This window comes from Leuresthes tenuis, unplaced genomic scaffold, assembly GCF_036924035.1.
Source record: "Leuresthes tenuis unplaced genomic scaffold, fLeuTen1.0.hap1 SCAF_23, whole genome shotgun sequence".
Lineage (NCBI taxonomy): Eukaryota > Metazoa > Chordata > Actinopteri > Atheriniformes > Atherinopsidae > Leuresthes > Leuresthes tenuis.
Genome location: NW_027325377.1, coordinates 10,966,390 through 10,989,310, shown reverse-complemented (window position 1 = coordinate 10,989,310; position 22,921 = coordinate 10,966,390). Strand labels below are relative to the sequence as shown.

The 22,921-nt window shown below is 43.8% G+C and overlaps 6 non-coding genes across 6 annotated transcripts; 4 read left to right on the top strand and 2 right to left on the bottom strand.

The window, feature by feature from the left end:
* Window positions 1-1,619: 1,619 nt before the first annotated feature.
* On the top strand, window positions 1,620-1,733 carry LOC140283510 (U5 spliceosomal RNA). Its single transcript, XR_011910108.1, has one exon. It is a non-coding gene; the product is annotated as a U5 spliceosomal RNA (small nuclear RNA).
* A 308-nt stretch (window positions 1,734-2,041) lies between these two features.
* On the top strand, window positions 2,042-2,225 carry LOC140283345 (U2 spliceosomal RNA). The gene has a single exon (XR_011910049.1). It is a non-coding gene; the product is annotated as a U2 spliceosomal RNA (small nuclear RNA).
* Window positions 2,226-4,248: 2,023 nt separating this feature from the next.
* LOC140283532 (U5 spliceosomal RNA) lies at window positions 4,249-4,367 on the top strand. Its single transcript, XR_011910129.1, has one exon. It is a non-coding gene; the product is annotated as a U5 spliceosomal RNA (small nuclear RNA).
* Window positions 4,368-4,682: 315 nt separating this feature from the next.
* Window positions 4,683-4,873, top strand: LOC140283351 (U2 spliceosomal RNA). The gene has a single exon (XR_011910055.1). It is a non-coding gene; the product is annotated as a U2 spliceosomal RNA (small nuclear RNA).
* Window positions 4,874-7,264: 2,391 nt separating this feature from the next.
* On the bottom strand, window positions 7,265-7,455 carry LOC140283377 (U2 spliceosomal RNA). Its single transcript, XR_011910077.1, has one exon. It is a non-coding gene; the product is annotated as a U2 spliceosomal RNA (small nuclear RNA).
* Window positions 7,456-7,771: 316 nt separating this feature from the next.
* On the bottom strand, window positions 7,772-7,885 carry LOC140283519 (U5 spliceosomal RNA). The gene has a single exon (XR_011910117.1). It is a non-coding gene; the product is annotated as a U5 spliceosomal RNA (small nuclear RNA).
* Window positions 7,886-22,921: the final 15,036 nt, after the last annotated feature.

Here is a 22,921-nt window from a genome sequence, read left to right as displayed (position 1 = left end):
TTTGATGGTGTATAGTCGGGCTTTCGAGCCTTTTCTTCCCCGGTTTTTACAAATTATGGTTGGACATTCAGACCTTGCAGCCGAAAACCTCCGCTCCCTCTTTTGATCATACATTGTCAGGCATTCGCACCTACTTGCAGCCGAATACTTCCGCTCCACCTTTTAGTAATGTATGGTTGGCATTTGCACCTTTTCTTACCCTTTCTTACCCTACTGATTGCTTAAGATTAACTTGTTTTTTTTCAAACTACAACATTTTTTTAATTGTTGAAACTTGATTTGAAGTGGATAAATAAGGAGGACAAACAGTTTTAAGTCAGGCTGATAGAAGGAATTAATTTTATAGCAAAATCTGTATTTCGTCATATGTCGAGAGATGCTTATTGCTGAAGAAGTTCTTTCTCATTCTACAAAGTACAACGTTGTTTATCGTTGAAACTTGATTAGACATGAATAAATATGAAGGACAAAGCAGTCTTAACTTGGTTAGAGTTAAGGAATTCGTTTTATAGGAGAATCCGAATTCGTGCATAACTCGTAAAATAGAGCTTATTTTCGGATTCCTGAAGAATGAGTCTGGTTCTTTCTCATAATACAAAGTTTGTTGTTTATTGTTGAAACTTCATCAGAAGTGAAGAAATAAATGAATGCCTATCAACAAATGTGGGATCTAAACTCTAGTGCTTCCTCTAAAATAATTTCCTTTCTCAATTCAGATATGTGTGTGTGTAAGTCACAACACCCGTGACACCAAAACGGCTTTCTTTTCTCTCTTTTCTCTACACTCTGCACACACACCAAATCAGAAAGGCTTTTTTCTCTCTTTTCTACATTATGGACTGTGGGGACACAAACCGCTCTCTCTTTTTTTTTTTGATTGTGTGCCAGGGCGTTGTCTCACGTGTTAGATTATGCTTACGATACGAATGGGTTTATCAGTCACATCAGAATCCATACATACTGATCCTCCCGTAATAAAATGGTCGGATCTTATCAAACACACTTTGTTTCTTGTGACAATCAAGTCAGCGAAACAGCGTATACACGTCAAGACACTGAATCAAGTTTGCCACAAGAACTCATAAGTTTGGCAGTATTGCTCTGCCGTCAGCAATCATACACCCATTTTATTTTCGTGAGACATGTGCAGGCACCTGTTCATCTACTGTTCTATCACTATGAATTAGTTTATCTATTATCAATAAGGATACTTCTACAACTACTATCAAAGTATGTCCAGACTTCTTATGTTGTCAGTTGCTATATATGAATAAGTGGGTAGCTACTGACAAGCATTAAGCATGTCACACAGCCCAAATATATAACATTTCAGGACACACCACACAGTTAACAACCACAGTGAAGTGTCAAAGCCCAAACATGTAACATTCAACAGGACACTTACACAACACATTCAAATCAAACAGGAGAATTGCTTGAAAGAAACGCGACACCGAATGAGCGGTCAGAACAAAGCCTCAATACGGTGTTCCCGTGGTGTTTTTGTTGCTGCCTTGTCGATTGCACAGGGGCAAGCGTTTCAACCAAGCAACGCTCACCATGGGGAAGGTGGCTATGGCAACTAGCCTGATGCCCTGCTCCCGCAGTGACGGATAATCGTACTCTGGTTTCTCTTCATAACATACAAGTCTTTCGCCTTTTACTAAAGACTTTCGTGGAGAGCAGCACTAATGAGTTGTTTCTATTTTTGGCAGGCTTTACCTTTGCGGGTGAAGCCCTTTCTGTCTGTGCAAAAGAAATCTTGTTACTGTGCAGAGTGACTTCTCTGAGTAGAGTCGCCTTACTTGTTGCGATTGTGCCGATGTTCGAAGCTGGAGTGCAAAGTTGTTGCTTGAATGGTGCTTGCTGGAGCATGCGGGAGTGCAAAGTTATACCATTTAAAAGGGCTGAAGAGTGCTCAGTGCAGCGGGTGGGCGGAGGTGCAACGTGACACTCTGGCCACCTATGGCCATAAAAAGAACACTGCTACAAGTGCACATTGTGCCAGCAAGGGCCCTCGGACCTGAAACAGTGGACAGTTATCGCTTCTCGGCCTTTTGGCTAAGATCAAGTGTAGTATCTGTTCTTATCAGTTTAATATGTCCTCTATACGAGGACTACATATTAAATGGATTTTTAAGAATAGGAGTTGAAAAAGAAGCTTGCTCCGTTCACTCCAAGCATCGACCCAGTACTGCAGTGCCGCTGGGAACGGTGCGCTCTTCTCTGCTCTTGTGAAAAAGCAAACAGCGGTGCAGGATGGAAGTTTCAGGGAGCCCAAGATGAAACTTTCTTTTAATCTGCTGAGAAAAGAGAGTGAATGCGAAGTAGACTTTAACACAGCTCTGGGAGCGAGCCGAGTGTGGGCTAACCGGGAGAATTGCTTGAAAGAAACGCGACACCGAATGAGTGGTCAGAACAAAGCCTCAATACGGTGTTCCCGTGGTGTTTGTGGCTGCCTTGTCTTTTGCACAGAGTAAAAGACAAGGCAGCCATCGAATAGGGCCCGATTGTTCCTACTTGGTCAGCCGAGGAGCAAGGGGGGGGAGCAAGCGTCTCAACCAAGCAAATCTCACCAAGTAGGAACAATCGGGCCCTATTCGATGGCTGCAACACCTGAAAGAGATATTGATGCGAGACCCGATCAAAAGCTTTTTCAAAGTCTAAATTTAAGATGACAAGCCGGGTGTTTCTGTCTCTAGCGTAATCAATGATGTCTCGAATCAGTACGAGGCTGTCGGTGAGTTGTCTCTCTGAGATGGCACAAGCCTGGTCTGGGTGAATTACCTCCTCTAAAACAGAGGACATCCGTGTCGTTAAAACCTTGCTAAAAAGTTTACAGTCAAAGTTTAAAAGTGTGATGGGCCTCCAATTCTTTAGGTCAGTCTTATCATTTTTATCAGAAGTGAAGAAATAAATGAATGCCTATCAACAAATGTGGGATCTAAACTCTAGTGCTTCCTCTAAAATAATTTCCTTTCTCAATTTAGAAATGTGTGTGTGTAAGTCACAACACCCGTGACACCAAAACGGCTTTCTTTTCTCTACACTCTGCACTATGAGCACACACACCAAATCAGAAAGGCTTTTTTCTCTCTTTTCTACATTATGGACTGTGGGGACACAAAACCGCTCTCTCTTTTTTTTTTATCGTGTGCCAGGGCGTTGTCTCACGTATTAGATTATGCTTACGATACGAATGGGTTTATCAGTCACATCAGAATCCATACATACTGATCCTCCCGTAATAAAATGGTCGGATCTTATCAAACACACTTTGTTTCTTGTGACAATCAAGTCAGCGAAACAGCGTATACACATCAAGACACTGAATCAAGTTTGCCACAAGAACTCATAAGTTTGGCAGTATTGCTCTGCCGTCAGCAATCATACATCCATTTTATTTTCATGAGACATGTGCAGGCACCTGTTCATCTACTGTTCTATCACTATGAATTAGTTTATCTATTATCAATAAGGATACTTCTACAACTACTCTATCAAAGTATGTCCGGACTTCTTACGTTGTCAGTTGCTATATATGAATAAGTGGGTAGCTACTGACAAGCATTAAGCATGTCACACAGCCCAAACATATAACATTTCAGGACACACCACACAGTTAACAACCACAGTGAAGCGTGTCAAAGCCCAAACATGTAACATTCAACAGGACACTTACACAACACATTCAAATCAAACAGTCAGACAACATACAAGAACATATACCCCAGCCGGCATTGCTCCCTGCCTATTTTCCTACAGCTCACTATGTGTGCGCACACCTTTATTCACAAACTCTTCAACTTATACTCTTTTACCGAAGCTGCTACAGCTCAATTTGCCGAATACCCTTAGATCCTATTTCGGTGAATTTGACATCTGCCTTACATGTAACAGATTAGCGGTTTAGCAGTTTTAATTTAGTTTGAGTGAAGGAATTCATTTTATAGCAAAATCCGAAATCGTGAAGAACTCATGAAAGTAAGCTTATTCTCGGATTCCTGAAACTTTAGATTTGCTATTTCTTTTACTGCAAAGTACAACATTGGTTTTTTTGTTTAAATCTTTCAAGACATGGTAAATATGAAGGACAAAGCAGTTTTAACATAGTTTGAGTGAAGGAATTCATTTTATTGATAAAATCCCAAGAGTCTGCTGAGAAAAGAGAGTGAATGCGAAGTAGACTTTAACACGGCTCTGGGAGCGAGCCGAGTGCGGGCTAACCGGGAGAATTGCTTGCTAATCGTACTCTGGTTTCTCTTCTCTTCATAACGTACAAGTCTTTCGCCTTTTACTAAAGACTTCTGTGGAGAGCAGCACTAATGAGTTGTTTCTATTTTTGGCAGGCTTTACCTTTGCGGGTGAAGCCCTTTCTGTCTGTGCAAAAGAAATCTTGCAGAGTGCAGAGTGACTTCTCTGAGTAGAGTCGCCTTACTTGTTGCGACTGTGCCGATGTTCGAAGCTGGAGTGCAAAGTTGTTGCTTGAATGGTGCTTGCTGGAGCGTGCGGGAGTGCAAAGTTATACCATTTAAAAGGGCTGAAGAGTGCTCAGTGCAGCAGGTGGGCGGAGGTGCAAAGTGACACTCTGGCCACCTATGGCCATAAAAAGAACCGGGGTGTTAGCGGACAAGTGCGCATTGTGCCAGGAAGGGCCCTCGGACGTGAACCAGTGGACAGTTGTCGCTTCTCGGCCTTTTGGCTAAGATCAAGTGTAGTATCTGTTCTTATCAGTTTAATATCTGATATGTCCTCTATACGAGGACTACATATTAAATGGATTTTTAGCAATAGGAGTTGAAAAAGTAGCTTGCTCCGTTCACTCCAAGCATTGACCCCGTACTGCAGTGCCGCTGGGAACGGTGCGCTCTTCTCTACTCTTGTGAAAAAGCAAACAGCGGTGCAGGATGCAAGTTTCAGGGAGCCCAAGATGAAACTTTCTTTTAGTCTGCTGAGAAAAGAGAGTGAATGCGAAGTAGACTTTAACCCGGCTATGGGAGCGAGCCGAGTGTCGGCTAACCGGGAGAATTGCTTGAAAGAAACGCCATACCAAATGAGCGGTCAGAACAAAGCCTCAATACGGTGTTCCCGTTGTGTTTTTGTTGCTGCCGCTGTTTGCTTTTTCACAAGAGCGCACCTGTTGAGGGGGGGCCTGGGGGGGCCTGGGTGATGGTGGGTCTCAGGCCCGGGCTGCTGCGACTGGTGTGACCGGGTGGTTTGTTTGTTTGTTTTTTGTTGTTGTTTGTTTGTTTTTTGTAGAGGTCCTCCGGAGTGGGGTTGGGTTGAGTGGGGTGGGGCGGGATGGGTACCTTCTGGGGGTACAGTAGCTCCCAGAATATGGTCGCTGCAGGCCCCGAGCCTGGTGGACATCAGGCCCTCCTGTCCTGTGTTGGCTCCCTGGTAGCGGGGATGCCTATTGCAGCCAGTCCCTGGCTGCCCCCAGTGTATATCCCCATACCCCTCTCCCTTCTGGCTCCTGTACACAGCACACACTCACACATGAAGGGTTTTGGGGGCGTGTGTGTTCGGTGGGGTGTAGTGGACTCTGCAGTAGTTGCACTCTGCAGTTCCCACCCCTGTTTTAATTACACCTTAGACATTACTACTTATCAAACACACTCACACACACACATTAGGTCTTGGGGGGTGGTTACACTGAGTGGCATCTGGTGGGCGGGGCTCTTTGGGTATGTAGGCTGCCCAGAGGGCCACGCTCCCAGTTCTACAAGTTTGGCTGCCCCTCAATTTTAATTGCTCACTATTAGAAAATATTGAAGAGCCAGAAGGGTGAGGGGAGGGGTCTTCTTCGCACACCCCTGCTTCCTGGTTGCTGCTCGGGGCGGGAGGGGCCAGGAGGATTAATTAATTGTTCTGCTGGTTTGGGGTCTGTGGTGGCTGGGGGGCTGCTGGCCCCCTGGTGTGCCCGCTGCACTACACCCCAGCGGAGTCGAGGGACGGAGGACGTGTGGATGTATGGGACATGAAAGTGTGTGTGGTAATGATTGGGCCTGGATCTTGGACTTGCTGTCGCCTGGCCTGCCTGTGCTTCTCCCGATGGGGGGGGCGGCGTGGCCTCTCTCTGCTGCTCGCGACTTCACCCACCTGTGGGCACGTCTTGACTCCCAGGGCACTTGGCCAGGGGTGCTGGGGCAGGCGCTGACCCACTGTGTGGCTGTCTGGGGCGCTTGGCCCTCCTGGGTATTGGGTGGGGCCTCTGCCGGGGGGTTTGGGGGCGCTCGGGCTCCTGGGTCCCGGATCCAGTGCACGGCCCATGTCTGGGCGGCTGGGGCCTGGCGACGTCGGTGGGCTGTTGCCCCTGGCTCCCGGAGGGCCTCTGCCCTATGCTTATGGGGTCTCTTTCCGGGGGCTTCCTCTGCAGTCTTCTGGGTGGATGCGTGGTTGCCCCTGCGGTGGGCTTCCTGGGTTCTGTGCTCTGTGGGGGCTGCTGGTGGCCTGGGTCTTGTGGCCCTCTCTGCCTGCTTCTGATTGCTTGGGGGGGCTGTGGATTGTGGCCCTGTACACTTATACACTCATAACTAAGCACGGTTATCATGTAGGTCCTGTGCCATGGGTGTTGCATGTTCTCACACACACACAACCACATTCATTAGTCCAGTAGCATGGTCGCTAAGCAGTTGATGTATTATCATGTCGTCTCAGGTCATCTATATCCACAGCTGTGTTGTATGCGATGTATGTTCTGTTTTTCTCTTCTTTCCTCTTCTTCTTTCCTTGTCCCCCGGTCTGGTTCAGTTCTATTACATGTCATATATTGTAAACAGAAATAAATAAATGGGCATCAAGGGGAGCTTTACATTTATAAAACTTCCCTTGGCAAAGCAAATCTGTTTGGCATCAAAGGTATTCAGACTACAATTCTGCTGCCATAATGCTGAACACGATAAGGGGAAAAAAAAAAAAAGTAAAGAAGACAGTTCTGCCGAAAGCCAGGGACTAGACCTGTTCTAAGTTCTGTACTTTTTAAAAGGGAGCCAACACAGGACAGGAGGGCCTGATGTCCGCCAGGCTCGGGGCCTGCAGCGACCATATTCTGGGAGCTACTGTACCCCCAGAAGGTACCCATCCCGCCCCACCCCACTCAACCCAACCCCACTCCGGAGGACCTCTACAAAAACAAACAAACAACAACAAAAAACAAACAAACAAACCACCCGGTCACACCAGTCGCAGCAGCCCGGGCCTGAGACCCACCATCACCCAGGCCCCCCCTCAACAGGTGCGCTCTTGTGAAAAAGCAAACAGCGGCAGCAACAAAAACACAACGGGAACACCGTATTGAGGCTTTGTTCTGACCGCTCATTTGGTATGGCGTTTCTTTCAAGCAATTGCTAAAAATCCATTTAATATGTAGTCCTCGTATAGAGGACATATCAGATATTAAACTGATAAGAACAGATACTACACTTGATCTTAGCCAAAAGGCCGAGAAGCGACAACTGTTCACTGGTTCACATCCGAGGGCCCTTCCTGGCACAATGCGCACTTGTCCGCTAACACCCCTGTTCTTTTTATGGCCATAGGTGGCCAGAGTGTCACTTTGCACCTCCGCCCACCCGCTGCACTGATCACTCTTCAGCCCTTTTAAATGGTATAACTTTGCACTCCCGCACGCTCCAGCAAGCACCATTCAAGCAACAACTTTGCACTCCAGCTTCGAACATCGGCACAGTCGCAACAAGTAAGGCGACTCTACTCAGAGAAGTCACTCTGCACAGTAACAAGATTTCTTTTGCACAGACAGAAAGGGCTTCACCCGCAAAGGTAAAGCCTGCCAAAAATAGAAACAACTCATTAGTGCTGCTCTCCACAGAAGTCTTTAGTAAAAGGTGAAAGACTTGTACGTTATGAAGAGAAACCAGAGTACGATTATCCGTCACTGCGGGAGCAGGGCATCAGGCTAGCTGGCATAGCCACCTTCCCCATGGTGAGCTTTGCTTGGTTGAGACGCTTGCCCCCCCCCCTTGCTCCTCGGCTGACCAAGTAGGAACAATCGGGCGCTATTCGATGGCTACAGCAACAAAAACACCACGGGAAAACCGTATTGAGGCTTTGTTCTGACCGCTCATTCGGTGTCGCGTTTCTTTCAAGCAATTCTCCCGGTTAGCCCACACTCGGCTCGCTCCCAGAGCCGTGTTAAAGTCTACTTTGCATTCACTCTCTTTTCTCAGCAGACTCTTGGGATTTTATCTATAAAATGAATTCCTTCACTCAAACTATGTTAAAACTGCTTTGTCCTTCATATTTACCATGTCTAGAAAGATTTAAAAAAAAAAAAAAACAACGTTGTACTTTGCAGTAAAAGAAAGAGCAAATCTAAAGTTTCAGGAATCCGAGAATAAGCTTACTTTCATGAGTTCTTCACGATTTCGGATTTTGCTATAAAATGAATTCCTTCACTCAAACTAAATTAAAACTGCTAAACCGCTAATCTGTTACATGTAAGGCAGATGTCAAATTCACCGAAATAGGATCTAAGGGTATTCGGCCAATCGAGCTGTAGCAGCTTTGGTAAAAGAGTATAAGTTGAAGAGTTTGTGAATAAAGGTGTGCGCACACATAGTGAGCTGTAGGAAAATAGGCAGGGAGCAATGCCGGCTGGGGTATATGTTCTTGTATGTTGTCTGACTGTTTGATTTTAATGTGTTGTGTAAGTGTCCTGTTGAATGTTACATGTTTGGGCTTTGACACTTCACTGTGGTTGTTAACTGTGTGGTGTGTCCTGAAATGTTATATGTTTGGGCTGTGTGACATGCTTAATGCTTGTCAGTAGCTACCCACTTATTCATATATAGCAACTGACAACATAAGAAGTCTGGACATACTTTGATAGTAGTTGTAGAAGTATCCTTATTGATAATAGATAAACTAATTCATAGTGATAGAACAGTAGATGAACAGGTGCCTACACATGTCTCACGAAAATAAAATGGGTGTATGATTGCTGACGGCAGAGCAATACTGCCAAACTTATGAGTTCTTGTGGCAAACTTGATTCAGTGTCTTGACGTGTATACGCTGTTTCGCTGACTTGATTGTCACAAGAAACAAAGTGTGTTTGATAAGATCCGACCATTTTATTACGGGAGGATCAGTATGTATGGATTCTGATGTGACTGATAAACCCATTCGTATCGTAAGCATAATCTAATACGTGAGACAACGCCCTGGCACACAATTAAAAAAAAAAAGAGAGAGCGGTTTTGTGTCCCCACAGTCCATAATGTATAAAAGAGAGAAAAAAGCCTTTCTGATTTGGTGTGTGTGCTCACAGTGCAGAGTGTAGAGAAAAGAGAGAAAAGAAAGCCGTTTTGGTGTCACGGGTGTTGTGACTTACACACACACATTTCTGAATTGAGAAAGGAAATTATTTTAGAGGAAGCACTAGAGTTTAGATCCCACATTTGTTGATAGGCATTCATTTATTTCTTCACTTCTGATGAAGTTTCAACAATAAACAACAAACTTTGTATTATGAGAAAGAACCAGACTCATTCTTCAGGAATCCGAAAATAAGCTCTATTTTACGAGTTATGCACGAATTCGGATTCTCCTATAAAACGAATTCCTTAACTCTAACCAAGTTAAGACTGCTTTGTCCTTCATATTTATTCATGTCTAATCAAGTTTCAACGATAAACAACGTTGTACTTTGTAGAATGAGAAAGAACTTCTTCAGCAATAAGCATCTCTCGACATATGACGAAATACAGATTTTGCTATAAAATTAATTCCTTCTATCAGCCTGACTTAAAACTGTTTGTCCTCCTTATTTATCCACTTCAAATCAAGTTTCAACAATTAAAAAAATGTTGTAGTTTGAGAAAAAAAACTTAATCTTAAGCAATCAGTAGGGTAAGAAAGGGTAAGAAAAGGTGCAAATGCCAACCATACATCACTAAAAGGTGGAGCGGAAGTATTCGGCTGCAAGTAGGTGCGAATGCCTTACAATGTATGATCAAAAGAGGGAGCGGAGGTTTTCGGCTGCAAGGTCTGAATGTCCAACCATAATTTGTAAAAACCGGGGAAGAAAAGGCTCGAAAGCCCGACTATACACCATCAAAAGCGGGAGCGGAGGTGTTCGGCTGCAAGTAGGTGTGAATGTTCGACCATAATTTGTAAAAAGCGGGTAAGAAAAGGTTCGAATGCCCGACTATATATGAACCAAAGCAGGAGGAGAGGTCTTCGGATAAGAGTGGGTGAGAATTTACAACCATAATCTATAAAATGCGGTGGAAAAAAAAGGTGTGAATACCCCATAGAACACTAAAAGGTAGAGCGGAAGTGTTCGGCTGCAAGAAGGTGTGAATGTCTGACCATAGTTTGTAAAAAGCGGGTGAGAAAAGGTTCGAATGCCCGAACATACACCATCAAAGGAGGGAGCGGAGGTGTTCCACTGTAAGAAGGTGTGAATGTCCGACCATAGTTGGCAAAAAGCAGGTAAAAAAAGGTTAAAATACCCGATTGTACACAATCAATAGCGGGAGCAGAGTTGTTCCGCTACTAAAAGGTGTGAAAGTCCGACCATGGTTTGTAAAAAGCGGGTAAGAAAAGGTGCGAATGCCCGACAATGTATGATCAAAAGAGGGAGCGGAGGTTTTCGGCTTAAACAAGGTCTGAATGTCCATCCATATTTTGTAAAAATCTGGGAAGAAAAGGCTCGAAAGCCCGACTATACACCATCAACAGCTGGAGCGGAGGTGTTCAGCTGCAAGAAGGTCTGAATGTCCATCAATAATTGCTAGAAAACATGGAAGAGAATTTTCGAATATCAAACCGCACATGATCATAAGCGGGAGAGGAGGTGTTCAAATGCAAGAAGGTGTGAATGTCCACCCATAATTACTGCAAAATGGGTAAGAAAAGGTACGAATGCCCAACCATACATGATCCTAACAGGGAGCGGAGGTGTTTGGCTGCGACAAGGTGTGTATGTCCACCCATAATTAATGAAAAGCGGGCAACAAGTAGGTTTGAATACCCATCATCAAAAGCAGGAGTGGATGTGTTCGGCTACAAGAAGGTTTGAATGTCTGACCATAGTTTGTAAAAAGCGGGTAAGAAAAGGTTCAAATGCCCGAACATACACCATCAAAGGAGGGAGCGGAGGTTTTCGGCTGAAAGAAGGTCTGAATGTCCATCCGTAATTTGTAAAAACCGGGTAAGAAAAGGCTCGAAAGCCCGACTATACACCATCAACAGCTGGAGCGGAGGTGTTCAGCTGCAAGAAGGTCTGAATGTCCATCAATAATTGCTAGAAAACATGGAAGAGAATTTTCGAATATCAAACCGCACATGATCATAAGCGGGAGAGGAGGTGTTAAAATGCAAAAAGGTGTGAATGTCCACCCATAATTACTGCAAAATGGGTAAGAAAAGGTACGAATGCCCAACCATACATCATCAAAAGCAGGAGTGGATGTGTTCGGCTACAAGAAGGTTTTAATGTCCGACCATAGTTTGTAAAAAGCGGGTAAGAAAAGGTTCGAATGCCCGAACATACACCATCAAAAGAGGGAGCGGAGGTGTTCCACTGTAAGAAGGTGTGAATGTCTGAACATAGTTGGTAAAAAGCGGGTAAGAAAAGGTGAAAATACCCGACTCTACACATTCAATAGCGGGAGCGGAGTTGTTCGGCTACTAAAAGGTGTGAAAGTACGACCCTGGTTTGTAAAAAGCGGGTAAGAGAAGGTGCGAATGCCCGACAATGTATGATCAAAAGAGGGAGCGGAGGTTTTCGGCTGCAAGAATGTCCGAATGTTCAACAATAATTTTGTAAAAACCGGGGAAGAAAAGGCTCGAAAGCCCGACTATACATCATCAAAAGCGGGAGCGGAGGTGTTCAGCTGCAAGAAGGTCTGAATGTCCATCAATAATTGCTAGAAAACATGAAAGAAAATTTTCGAATATCAAACCACACATCATCATAAGCGGGAGAGGAGGTGTTCAGCTGCAAGAAGGTGTGAATGTCCGACCATAGTTTGTAAAAAATGGGTAAGAAAAGGTGCGAATGCTCAACCATACATCATCAAAAGCAGGAGTGGATGTGTTCGGCTAAAAGAAGGTTTGAATGTCCGACCATAGTTCGTAAAATGCGGGTAAGAAAAGGTTCGAATGCCCGAACATACACCATCAAAAGAGGGAGCGGAGGTGTTCCGCTGTAAGACGGTGTGAATGTCCAACAATAGTTGGTAAAAAGCGGGTAAGAAAAGGTTAAAATACCCGACTGTACACAATCAATACCGGGAGCGGAGTTGTTCGGCTACAAGAAGGTGTGAAAGTCCGACCATGGTTTGTAAAAAGCGGGTAAGAAAAGGTTTGAATGCAAAATATATACCATCAAAAGCGGAAGCGGAGGTGTTCGGCTGCAAGAAGGTGTGAACGTCCGACCAAAGTTTGTAAAAAGCAGTTAAGAAAAGTTTCGAATATCCAACCAAACATAATCAAAAGCGGGAGCAGAGCTGTTCGACTGCAAGTAGGTGTGAATGTCAGATCATAATTTGCAAAAAGCTGATGAGAAAGGGTGAGAATGCCCGACTATACACCATCAAATGCGGGAGCGGAAGTGTTCGGCTGTGAGTAGGTGTGAATGTCAAACCATAATTGCTGAAAAATGTGTTAGAAAAGACTAGAATGCCGGACCATACATCATCAAATGCGGGAAAAGTGGTGTTCGGCTGCAAGTAGGTGTGAATGTCCAGCCATAATTACTCACAAACCGGTAAGAAAAGGTAGTATTGCCAGACCATACATTATCAAAACAGGGAGCGGAGGTGGTTCAGCTGCAAGGTGTGAATGTCTGACTAAAGTTTATAAAAAGCGGGTAAGACAAGGTGCGAATGCCTGACAATGTATGATCAAATGAGGGAGCGGAGGTTTTCGGCTGCAAGGTCTGAATGTACAACCATAATTTGTAAAAACCGGGGAAGAAAAGGCTCGAAAGCCCGACTATACACCATCAAAAGCGGGAGCGGAGGTGTTCGGCTGCAAGTAGGTGTGAATGTTCGACCATAATTTGTAAAAAGCGGGTAAGAAAAGGTTTGAATGCCCGACTATATATTAACAAAAGCAGGAGGAGAGGTCTTCGGATAAGAGTGGGTGAGAATTTCCAACCATAATCAATAAAATGCGGTGAAAAAAAAGGTGTGAATACCCCATAGAACACTAAAAGGTGGAGCAGAAGTGTTCGGCTGCAAGAAGGTGTGACTGTTCGACTATATTTGGTGAAAAGCAGGTGAAGCAAGGTCTGAATGCCCAACCTTACATCATCAAAAGCAAGATCAGAGTTGTTTGGCTGAAAGAAGGCCATAGTTTGCCAAAAGCGGGTAAGGTGCGAATGTCCGACTAAATATCAACAAAATTTGGGGCGGAGGTTTTCGGATGCAAGTGGGTGTGAATATCCCACCATACAAGTATGGTGGAGAGGAAGCTGTGAATAGCCGACCATAGTTTGGAAAAGGCGGGTAAGAAAAGGTTTGAATGCCCGAACATACACCATCAAAAGAGGGAGCGGAGGTGTTCCGCTGTACGAAGGTGTGAATGTCCGACCATACTTGGTAAAAAGTGGGTAAGAAAAGGTTAAAATACCCGACTGTACACAATCAATAGCGGGAGCGGATGTGTTCGGCTACAAGAAGGTGTGACAGTCCGACCATGGTTTGTAAGAAGCGGGTAAGAAAAGGTGCGAATGTCCGACAATGTATGATCAAAAGAGAGAGCGGAGGTTTTCGGATACACGAAGGTTTGAATGTCCTACCATAGTTTGTAAATAGCGGGTAAGAAAAGGTTCGAATGCCCGACTATACACCATAAAAAGCGGGAGCGGAGGTGTTCCGCTGTAAGACGGTGTGAATGTCCGACCATAGTTGGTAAAAAGCGGGTAAGAAAAGGTTAAAATACCCGACTGTACGCAATCAATAGCGGGAGCGGAGTTGTTCGGCTACAAGAAGGTGTGAAAGTCCGACCATGGTTTGTAAAAAGCAGTTAAGAAAAGGTTCGAATATCCAACCAAACATAATCAAAAACGGGAGCAGAGCAGTTCGACTGCAAGTAGGTGTGAATGTCCAGCCATAATTACTCACAAACGGGGGAAGAAAAGGTAGTATTGCCAGACCATACATGATCAAAACAGGGAGCGGAGGTTCAGCTGCAAGGTGTGAATGTCTGACTATAGTTTGTAAAAAGCGGGTAAGACAAGGTGCGAATGCCCAACAATGTATGATCAAAAGAGAGAGCGGAGGTGTTCGGCTGCAAGGTCTGAATGTCCAACCATAATTTGTAAAAACCGGGTAAGAAAAGGCTCGAAAGCCCGACTATACATCATCAAAAGCGGGAGCGGAGGTGTTCAGCTGCAAGAAGGTGTGAATGTTCGACTAAAGTTTGTAAAAAGCTGGTAAGACAAGAGCGATGTCCCGACATTGTATGATCAAAAGCGGGAGCGGAGGTGTCCAGCTGTGAGTAGGTGTGAATGTCCGACCATAATTGCTGAAAAATGTGTTAGAAAAGGTAAGAATACTGGACCATACATCATCAAAAGCGGGAGAGGTGGTGTTCGGCTGCAAGAAGGTGTGAAAGTCCGACAATGGTTTGTAAAAAGCGGGTAAAAAAAGGTTCGAATGCCCGAATATACATCATCAAAAGCGGGAGCGGAGGTGTTCGGATGCAAGAAGTCCGACCAAAGTTTGTAAAAAGCAGTGAAAAGCGAGAAAAAGCATTTCGTGAGTTCTGCATGATTTGAGATTTTGCTTATAAAATGCATTACTTCACTCAAACTATGTTAAAACTGATTTGTCCTTCATATTTACCATGTCTAGAAATATTTAAACAAAAAAACAACGTTGTACTTTGCAGTAAAAGAAAGAGCAAATCTAAAGTTTCAGGAATCCGAGTATAAGCCTGCTGGATTTTGCTATAAAATGAATTGCTTTGCTCAAACCAAGTTAAAACTGCTTTGTCCTTCCATATTCATCAATGTCTAGATCGACTTCAACAAAGAAAAACAACGAAGTTGAAATCCATCTACACATTGATAAATATAAAGGACAAAGCAGTTCCCACTTGCCCATAAGAAAATAAGCTTATTCTCGGATTCCTGATCCTTCAGTGTTGCTCTTTCTTCTACTGCAAAATACAATGTTGTTCTTTGTTGAAGTCGATCTAGACATTGATAAATATGAAGGAAAAAGCAGTTTTAACTTGGTTTGAGTGAATGAATTCATTTTATACATAAAATCCGAAATCGTGCAGAACTCATGAAAATAAGCTTATTCTCGGATTCCTAAAACTTTTGATTGGCTCTTTCTTTTACTGCAAAGTACAACGTTGTTTTTTTGTTTAAATCTATCGAGACATTGATAAATATGAAGGTAAAAGCCATTTTAACATAGTTTGAGTGAAGGAATAGATTTTATAGATAAAATCCCAAATCATGCAGAACTCCTCAAAAGGGGCGTATGGCTTAATCACAAGTGTGGTTCTTTCTCATTCAGGGTAGTATGAGGAAGTTTATGCTTGAAATATATGTAGAAATGGGTACATATGAAGGACAAAGCAGTGTTAACTTAGTTTGAGTGAAGGAATTCATTTTATACATAAAATCCCAAATCATGCAGAACGTATGAAAAGAAGCTTATTCTCGGATTCCTGATCCTTCAGTTTTGCTCTTTCTTCTACTGCAAAATACAATGTTGTTCTTTGTTGAAGTCGATCTAGACATTGATAAATATGAAGGAAAAAGCAGTTTTAACTTGGTTTGAGTGAATGAATTCATTTTATACATAAAATCCGAAATCGTGCAGAACTCATGAAAATAAGCTTATTCTCGGATTCCTAAAACTTTTGATTTGCTCTTTCTTTTATTGCAAAGTACAACGTTGTTTTTTTGTTTAAATCTATCGAGACATTGATAAATAAGAAGGTAAAAGCCGTTTTAACATAGTTTGAGTGAAGGAATTAATTTTATAGATAAAATCCCAAATCATGCAGAACTCCTCAAAAGGGAGGTATGGCTTAATCACAAGTGTGGCTCTTTCTCATTCAGGGTAATATGAGGAAGTTTATGCTTGAAATATATGTAGAAATGGGTACATATGAAGGACAAAGCAGTGTTAACTTAGTTTGCGTGAAGAAATTAATTTTATACATAAAATCCGAAATCGTGCAGAACTGAAAATAAGCTTATTCTCGGATTCCTAAAACTTTTGATTTGCACTTTCTTTTACTGCAAAGTACAACGTTGTATTTTGTTGAAATCTATCTAGACATTGATAAATACCAGCCGAAACTCTGCTGCCGCTTTTGATAATTTATGGTTGGGCATTCTTACCTTTTCTTACCCGCTTTTTACAAATTATGATCTTACATTCACACCTACTTGCAGTCGAACACCTTCTCATCCACTTATGATCATGTGCGGTTGGGCTTTCGCACCTTTTCTTACCCATTTTTCAGTAATTATGGGTGGACATTCAGACCTTCTTTCAGCCGAAAACCTCCGCTCCTCTTTTGATCATACATTGTCGGGCAGTCACACCTTGTCTTACCCGCTTTTTACAAACTTTAGTCGGACATTCAAACCTTCTTGCAGCTGAACCACCTCCGCTCCCTGTTTTGATCATATATGGTCTGGCAATAGTACCTTTTCTTACCCGTTTGTGAGTAATTATGGCTGGACATTCACACCTTCTTGCAGCCGAACACAACCTCTCCCGCTTTTGATGATATATGGTCCGGCATTCTTACCTTTTCTAACACATTTTTCAGCAATTATGGTCGGACATTCACACCTACTCACAGACGAACACCTCCGCTCCCACATTTGATAGTGTATAGTCGGGCATTCTCACCCTTTCTTATCAGCTTTTTGCAAATTATGATCTGACATTCACACCTACTTGCAGTCGAACAGCTCTGCTCCCGCTTTTGATTATGTATGGTTGGATATTCGAACCTTTTCTTAACTGCTTTTTACAAACTTTGGTTGGACGTTCACACCTTCTTGTAGCCGAACACATGCACTCCTGCTTTTGATGATGTATGGTTGGGCATTCGCACCTTTTTTTTACCCATTTTTCAGGGATTATGGGTGGACATTCACACCTTCTTGCAGCTGAACACCTCCTCTCCCACTTATGATCATGTGTGGTTTGATTTTTGAAAATTTTCTTTCATGTTTTCTAGCAATTATTGATGGACATTTAGACCGTCTTGCAGCTGAACACCTCCGCTCCCACTTATGATGGTGTATAGTCGGGCTTTCGAGCCTTTTCTTCCCCGGTTTTTACAAATTATGGTTGGACATTCAGACCTTCTTGCAGCCGAAAACCTCCACTCCCTCTTTTGATCATACATTGTCGGGCATTCGCACCTTTTCTTACCCGTTTTTTACAAACCATGGTCGGACTTTCACACCTTTTAGTAGCCGAACAACTCCGCTCCCGCTATGGATTGTGTACAGTCGGGTATTTTAACCTTTTCTTACCCGCTTTTTACCAACTATGGTTGGACATTCACACCTTCTTACAGCAGAACACCTCCGCTCCCTGTTTTGATTATGTATGGTTTGACATTCGCACCTTCTCTCACCCGCCTTTTACTATGGTCGGCCATTCACAGCTTCCTCTCCACCATACTTGTATGGTGGGATATTCACACCCACTTGCATCCGAAGACCTCCGCCCCCACTTTTGTTGATATTTAGTCGGTCATTCGCACCTTACCCGCTTTTGGCAAACTATGGCCTTCTTGCAGCCAAACACCTCTGATCTCACTTTTGATGATGTAAGGTTGGGCATTCAGATCTTGCTTCACCTGCTTTTCACCAAATATAGTCGGACATTCACACCCACTTGCATCCGAAAGACCTCCGCCCCAAATTTTGTTGATATTTAGTCGGACATTCGCACCTTACCCGCTTTTGGCAAACTATGGCCTTCTTGCAGCCAAACACCTCTGATCTCGCTTTTGATGATGTATGGTTGGTTATTCAGACCTTGCTTCACCTGCTTTTCACCAAATATAGTCGGACATTCACACCTTCTTGCAGCCGAACACTTCCGCCCCAAATTTTGTTGATATTTAGTCGGACATTCGCACCTTACCCGCTTTTGGCAAACTATGGCCTTCTTGCAGCCAAACACCTCTGATCTCACTTTTGATGATGTAAGGTTGGGCATTCAGACCTTGCTTCACCTGCTTTTCACCAAATATAGTCGGACATTCACACCTTCTTGCAGCCGAACACTTCCGCCCCAAATTTTGTTGATATTTAGTCGGACATTCGCACCTTACCCGCTTTTGGCAAACTATGGCCTTCTTGCAGCCAAACACCTCTGATCTCGCTTTTGATGATGTAAGGTTGGGCATTCAGACCTTGCTTCACCTGCTTTTCACCAAATATAGTCGGACATTCACACCTTCTTGCAGCCGAACACTTCCGCCCCAAATTTTGTTGATATTTAGTCGGACATTCGCACCTTACCCGCTTTTGGCAAACTATGGCCTTCTTGCAGCCAAACACCTCTGATCTCGCTTTTGATGATGTAAGGTTGGGCATTCAGACCTTGCTTCACCTGCTTTTCACCAAATATAGTCGGACATTCACACCTTCTTGCAGCCGAACACTTCCGCCCCAAATTTTGTTGATATTTAGTCGGACATTCGCACCTTACCCGCTTTTGGCAAACTATGGCCTTCTTGCAGCCAAACACCTCTGATCTCGCTTTTGATGATGTAAGGTTGGGCATTCAGACCTTGCTTCACCTGCTTTTCACCAAATATAGTCGGACATTCACACCCACTTGCATCCGAAGACCTACGCCCCAAATTTTGTTGATATTTAGTCGGACATTCGCACCTTACCCGCTTTTGGCAAACTATGGCCTTCTTGCAGCCAAACACCTCTGATCTCGCTTTTGATGATGTAAGGTTGGGCATTCACACCTTCTTACAGCAGAACACCTCCGCTCCCTGTTTTGATTATGTATGGTTTGACATTCGCACCTTCTCTCACCCGCCTTTTACTATGGTCGGCCATTCACAGCTTCCTCTCCACCATACTTGTATGGTGGGATATTCACACCCACTTGCATCCGAAGACCTCCGCCCCCACTTTTGTTGATATTTAGTCGGTCATTCGCACCTTACCCGCTTTTGGCAAACTATGGCCTTCTTGCAGCCAAACACCTCTGATCTCACTTTTGATGATGTAAGGTTGGGCATTCAGATCTTGCTTCACCTGCTTTTCACCAAATATAGTCGGACATTCACACCCACTTGCATCCGAAAGACCTCCGCCCCAAATTTTGTTGATATTTAGTCGGACATTCGCACCTTACCCGCTTTTGGCAAACTATGGCCTTCTTGCAGCCAAACACCTCTGATCTCGCTTTTGATGATGTATGGTTGGTTATTCAGACCTTGCTTCACCTGCTTTTCACCAAATATAGTCGGACATTCACACCTTCTTGCAGCCGAACACTTCCGCCCCAAATTTTGTTGATATTTAGTCGGACATTCGCACCTTACCCGCTTTTGGCAAACTATGGCCTTCTTGCAGCCAAACACCTCTGATCTCACTTTTGATGATGTAAGGTTGGGCATTCAGACCTTGCTTCACCTGCTTTTCACCAAATATAGTCGGACATTCACACCTTCTTGCAGCCGAACACTTCCGCCCCAAATTTTGTTGATATTTAGTCGGACATTCGCACCTTACCCGCTTTTGGCAAACTATGGCCTTCTTGCAGCCAAACACCTCTGATCTCGCTTTTGATGATGTAAGGTTGGGCATTCAGACCTTGCTTCACCTGCTTTTCACCAAATATAGTCGGACATTCACACCTTCTTGCAGCCGAACACTTCCGCCCCAAATTTTGTTGATATTTAGTCGGACATTCGCACCTTACCCGCTTTTGGCAAACTATGGCCTTCTTGCAGCCAAACACCTCTGATCTCGCTTTTGATGATGTAAGGTTGGGCATTCAGACCTTGCTTCACCTGCTTTTCACCAAATATAGTCGGACATTCACACCTTCTTGCAGCCGAACACTTCCGCCCCAAATTTTGTTGATATTTAGTCGGACATTCGCACCTTACCCGCTTTTGGCAAACTATGGCCTTCTTGCAGCCAAACACCTCTGATCTCGCTTTTGATGATGTAAGGTTGGGCATTCAGACCTTGCTTCACCTGCTTTTCACCAAATATAGTCGGACATTCACACCCACTTGCATCCGAAGACCTACGCCCCAAATTTTGTTGATATTTAGTCGGACATTCGCACCTTACCCGCTTTTGGCAAACTATGGCCTTCTTGCAGCCAAACACCTCTGATCTCGCTTTTGATGATGTAAGGTTGGGCATTCAGACCTTGCTTCACCTGCTTTTCACCAAATATAGTCGGACATTCACACCTTCTTGCAGCCGAACACTTCCGCTCCACCTTTTAGTGTTCTATCACACCTTTTTTTCACCGCATTTTATACATTATGGTTGGAAATTTTCAACCACTCTCATCCGAAGACCTCTCCTCCCGCTTTAGTTAATATATTTTAACTTTAGTCGGACATTCAAACCTTCTTGCAGTTGAACCACCTCCGCTCCCTGTTTTGATCATATATGGTCTGGCAATACTACCTTTTCTTACCCGTTTGTGAGTAATTATGGCTGGACATTCACACCTACTTGCAGCCGAACACAACCTCTCTCGCTTTTGATGATGTATGGACCGGCATTCTTACCTTTTCTAACACATTTTTCAGCAATTATGGTCGGAGATTCACACCTACTCACAGCCGAACAACTCCGCTCCCGCATTTGATGGTGTATAGTCGGGCATTCTCACCCTTTCTCATCAGCTTTTTGCAAATTATGATCTGACATTCACACCTACTTGCAGTCGAACAGCTCTGCTCCCGCTTTTGATTATGTATGGTTGGATATTCGAACCTTTTCTTAACTGCTTTTTACAAACTTTGGTTGGACGTTCACACCTTCTTGTAGCCGAACACATGCACTCCTGCTTTTGATGATGTATGGTTGGGCATTCACACCTTTTTTTTACCCATTTTTCAGGGATTATGGGTGGACATTCACACCTTCTTGCAGCTGAACACCTCCTCTCCCACTTATGATCATGTGTGGTTTGATTTTCGAAAATTTTCTTTCATGTTTTCTAGCAATTATTGATGGACATTTAGACCTTCTTGCAGCTGAACACCACCTCTCCCGATTTTGATTATGTATGGACCGGCATTTTTACCTTTTCTAACACATTTTTCAGCAATTATGGTTGGAGATTCACACCTACTCACAGCCGAACAACTCCGCTACCGCATTTGATGGTGTATAGTCGGGCATTCTCACCCTTTCTCATCAGCTTTTTGCAAATTATGATCTGACATTCACACCTACTTGCAGTCAAACAGCTCTGCTCCCGCTTTTGATTATGTATGGTTGGATATTCGAACCTTTTCTTAACTGCTTTTTACAAACTTTGGTTGGACGTTCACACCTTCTTGTAGCCGAACACATGCACTCCTGCTTTTGATGATGTATGGTTGGGCATTCGCACCTTTTTTTTACCCATTTTTCAGGTATTATGGGTGGACATTCACACCTTCTTGCAGCTGAACACCTCCTCTCCCACTTATGATCATGTGTGGTTTGATTTTCGAAAATTTTCTTTCATGTTTTCTAGCAATTATTGATGGACATTTAGACCGTCTTGCAGCTGAACACCTCCGCTCCCACTTTTGATGGTGTATAGTCGGGCTTTCGAGCCTTTTCTTCCCCGGTTTTTACAAATTATGGTTGGACATTCAGACCTTCTTGCAGCCGAAAACCTCCACTCCCTCTTTTGATCATACATTGTCGGGCATCCGCACCTTTTCTTACCCGCTTTTTACAAACCATGGTCGGACTTTCACACCTTTTAGTAGCCGAACAACTCCGCTCCCGCTATTGATTGTGTACAGTCGGGTATTTTAACCTTTTCTTACCCGCTTTTTACCAACTATGGTTGGACATTCACACCTTCTTACAGCAGAACACCTCCGCTCCCTGTTTTGATTATGTATGGTTTGACATTCGCACCTTCTCTCACCCGCCTTTTACTATGGTCGGCCATTCACAGCTTCCTCTCCACCATACTTGTATGGTGGGATATTCACACCCACTTGCAGCCGAAGACCTCCGCCCCCACTTTTGTTGATATTTAGTCGGTCATTCGCACCTTACCCGCTTTTGGCAAACTATGGCCTTCTTGCAGCCAAACACCTCTGATCTCGCTTTTGATGATGTAAGGTTGGGCATTCAGACCTTGCTTCACCTGCTTTTCACCAAATATAGTCGGACATTCACACCCACTTGCATCCGAAGACCTCCGCCCCAAATTTTGTTGATATTTAGTCGGACATTCGCACCTTACCCGCTTTTGGCAAACTATGGCCTTCTTGCAGCCAAACACCTCTGATCTCGCTTTTGATGGTGTATATTCGGGCATACGACCCTTTTCTTACCCGCTTTTTACAAACCAAGGTCGGACTTTCACACCTTCTCTTAGCTGAACAACTCCGCTCCCTCTTTTGATTGTGTACAGTCGGGTAATTTAACCTTTTCTTACCCGCTTATTACCATCTATGGTCGGACATTCACACCGTCTTACAGCGGAACACCTCCGCTCCCTCTTTTGATGATGTATGGTTAGGCATTCGCACCTTTTCTTACCCAGTTTTCAGTAATTATAGGTAGACATTCACACCTTCTTGCAGCTGAACACCTCCTCTCCCGCTTATGATCATGTGCAGTTTGATATTCGAAAATTTTCTTTCATGTTTTCTAGCAATTATTGATGGACATTCAGACCTTCTTGCAGCCGAAAACCTCCACTCCCTCTTTTGATCATAC